Source organism: Vombatus ursinus, unplaced genomic scaffold, assembly GCF_900497805.2.
Source record: "Vombatus ursinus unplaced genomic scaffold, bare-nosed wombat genome assembly UNPS02000582.1, whole genome shotgun sequence".
Taxonomy (NCBI): domain Eukaryota; kingdom Metazoa; phylum Chordata; class Mammalia; order Diprotodontia; family Vombatidae; genus Vombatus; species Vombatus ursinus.
The window spans coordinates 32,661,168-32,664,818 of record NW_020940360.1 but is presented as its reverse complement, the minus strand read 5'-3'; the positions used below and the strand labels follow the sequence as shown (position 1 = coordinate 32,664,818).

The window sequence follows — 3,651 nt, the reverse complement described above, 5'->3', positions numbered from 1 at the left end:
ATCAATCAGGGCTTACACATTGTATAAGCCAACACAAATCATGTGTCTCAGATTTCTCATCTATAAAATGGGGTTAATAATAAGACCTACTTAACAGGGTTATTATGAGAATCAAATGAGACTATATATATGTATATATATATATACACAGAGAGAGAGAGAGATGATGATGTTAATGTATTTGAGTGTGTGTGTGTTTCTTTGCAAACTTTAAAGTTCCATGTGAACATAAATGACTGTTTTTACTACTTAATTAGAAACTGTATCTCCTGAGTGGGAGCAGATGAACAGCAGATTTCAATGCAGGGGACCCTGATCTCCTCTGGCTAGATCATACCCCATTACATAAGGAAAAACTTTCTAGCAGAACTATCTAAATGAGGAATGGGCCATCTCTAGAGGTGTTGACTTCATTATCCCAGGTCATCTTCTCCAGTAGTCTCATTGACTGACTGATGGTCAGGAATTCTGGAGAGGGGATTCCTCCTCTTGGATGGTGTCTGAGGTCCCTTCCAACTCTGAGAGCCTATGATTCCATGGTTTGTTGTAAAATGTGGTAGAGAGTTGAAACTCTCAGGGGTCTACAGCTTTACCCAGCTTCCCCTGTTCCTCAGTGGGGAACTACATGTGATGAGGACTCCAGGTTCTAAACAGGCAGGTTCACCCACCGAAAGAGACAATATAAAGGCATTATTTCTTCTAATGTCCTATGCAAGGCTCAACATTGGGGCATAGACTCAAAGTAAAAACACCTGGGATTCTTGGAGAAGACTTCTGTGGCCAGAAATAAGGATAATCTTTTTTGTGGTCTAGTACAATTTTAAAAACACTTGCCAAACCAAAATGGAAAGTGTATTTTTCTAATACCCTGGAAAACACACATTTGGAGTTACACTTGACTCTGATCCATTCCATCTTTTAGAAGAGAATTTTTCTAGAGTTAAGCAGCCAGCAATAAATGTGTCTCTTGTTCCCTCTTCCCCTCGTCTCTATCCCTTTCCATGCCCTCATAGATAACATTCTCTGTTTCTCTGCATTGTAGTCCGTTGTATTCTCACTCTTCATTCCAAACCCCTATGAATGTCTGTTAGTCGTTTCCCAACTTTCCAAATGAATTTGCTTCAGAGAACAGTTTGGTCAGTTAAGATTCTATTAAAAATACCCTGCCTCTCTGGGCCTCAGTTTCTTCATCTGTCCAATGAAGCAGAAGGACTAGGTGACCTCTAAAGTACCTTCCAGATCTAAATTCATGTTCTTATGATTGTGGCTGGACCTGGAAAGAAGTTGCTGATCTCTGATGCCACCAGCGCCTACCTCCCATTTTCAGGTACTTTCTTTCCCTTCCTCTTCTCTTTTTTATGTGTTGTCTTTCCCAGTTAGAATGAAAACTTTTTGGTGGCAGAATTTATCTTTCTTTTCATTTATACTTTCATTCCTAACAGTTACTGTGGATTGACATACACAGGCATACCTTGAAGATAATTGCGGGTTTGATTTCAGACCACTGCAATAAAGCAAATATCACAATAAAGCAAGTCACATGAATTTTTTGGTTTCCCAGTACATACAACAGTTGTTTACACTATGCTATAGTCTATTAAGTGTGCAATAGTATTATGTTTTTTTCAAAAAGTACATTTCTTAATTAAAAATACTTTAGTGCTAAAAAATGCTAACCTGAGCCTTCAGCAAGTCATAATCTTTTTGTGGGTGGCGGGTCTTGCTTCTGTGTTGTTGCTTTCTGACTGATCAGGGTAATGGTTGCTGAAGGTTGGGATGGTTGTGGCAATTTCTTAAAATAAGACAACAATGAAGGTTGTCCCATAAATTGACTCTTCCTTTCACTTGAACACTTAGAAGTCATTGTAGGGTTATTAATTAGCCTAATTTCAATATTGTTGTCTCAAGGAATAGGGAAGCTGGAGGAGAGGGAGAGAGATGGGGTAATAGCTGGTTGGTGGAGTAGTCAAAACACACACATTTATTATTAAGTTCGACATCTTATATGGGCATGATTCACGGAGCCCCAAAACAATTGCAAAAATAGCATCAAAGATCACTTATCACAGATTACCATAACAGATATAATGAAAAAGTTTGAAATATTGTGAGAATTACCAAAATGTAACACAGAGACACTGTGTGAGAACATGCTGTTGGAGAAATAGCACCAATAGACTTGTTCAATGCAGGGTTGCCAGAAACTTTCAATTTGTTAAATAAATAAATAAAAAAACACAATATCTGCAAAGAACAAAGCACAATACAATGTGGTAGGCAGCAGTGGTAGTGGTGGTGGTGGTGGTGGTGGTGGTGGTGGTGGTGGTGGTGGTGGTGGTGATTTCAAGAAAATAGGGTAGGGGGAAGAAGGGCTTTGTATTTTCTTTCAGTCATTGAGTTTATTTGATTTTTTTTTTTCATTTTCCAAGTTCATAGGATCATAGATTAAGAGATGAAAAAGACATTGGACTTTCCAGTAGGTAGCAGCCATCAGGCAGGCTAGGCATAAGTCAGGATGGGGGCCTACAAATACATCCAGGAGCTATGGAGGAAGAAGCAGTCGGATGGCATGCGGTTCCTCCTGCGTGTACGCTGCTGGCAGTACTACTCTTAACTGACCCCCGAGGCCCACCAGACCCGACAAAGCTCACAGACTGGAGTACAAGGCCAAGCAAGGAAGGTTATGTCATTTACTGCATTCGTGTTTTATGAGGTGAATGAAAGTGTCCAGTTCCCAAGGGTGCAACCTATGGTAAACCCGTGCATCACGGTGGCAATCAGTTGAAGTTTGCCAGGAGCCTTCAGTCTGTAGCAGAAGAACATGCTGGCTGCCACTGTGGGACCCTAAGAGTCTTGAACTCCTACTAGGTGGGTGAAGATTCAACCTACAAATTCTTTGAGGTTATTCTTATTGACCCATTCCATAAAGCTATCAGACGAAACACCGATGCTCAGTGGATCTCCAAACCAGTGCACAAACACAGAGATGCATGGGCTTACCTCAGCTGGTGGGAAAAGCGAGGGTCTTGGAAAGGGTCACAAATTCCACCATACTATCGGAGGTTCTCGCCGTGCTGCCTGGAGAAAAAGCAATACTCTCCAACTACATCAAGACTGCTAATTGGTGCACATTAATTTGTAAACCTCAATGTTTGATAAACAACATTTATGATGACAAAAAAAAGAAAAAGACATTAAAAATAATTAAGTCTAATCCTTCCATTTACATGTGTGGGAACTGAGGTCCAGAAAGAGGACGTGACTTGCACTTGAACTTATCGACTCTCTGAAGAACTTTGGAATTCATTGTTATCCAAGGAGACACTGGGGCAGGACCACCCAGCATGGCAAACCTGCATCAAAGAAAGTGCTGTACTCTATGAGCAAAACAGATTGCAGTAGCTCAAAAGAAACATGAGATCTGCAAATTTAGAGACTCTTTACTCCAATTGTTCATGTGGATTGTTTGTGAGCAACCTGTGGTAGTCTTCTGAGCTCATATTGGTCTGATCAGCCCCAATGGGACACATTGACCCCGAGATCGAGATGTCATTTTGGTCCTCTTCAAGAACAAAGAACAATAAGCAACCAATAAATAGCAGAGCCCAAATTCAAACCCAGGACCTCTGACTCCAAATCCATCACTTTTTC

At 40.6% G+C, this 3,651-nt stretch overlaps 1 pseudogene; it reads left to right on the top strand.

The window, feature by feature from the left end:
• Positions 1–1,282: 1,282 nt before the first annotated feature.
• On the top strand, positions 1,283–3,121 carry LOC114037692 (annotated as a pseudogene).
• The last annotated feature ends 530 nt before the right edge of the window (positions 3,122–3,651 follow it).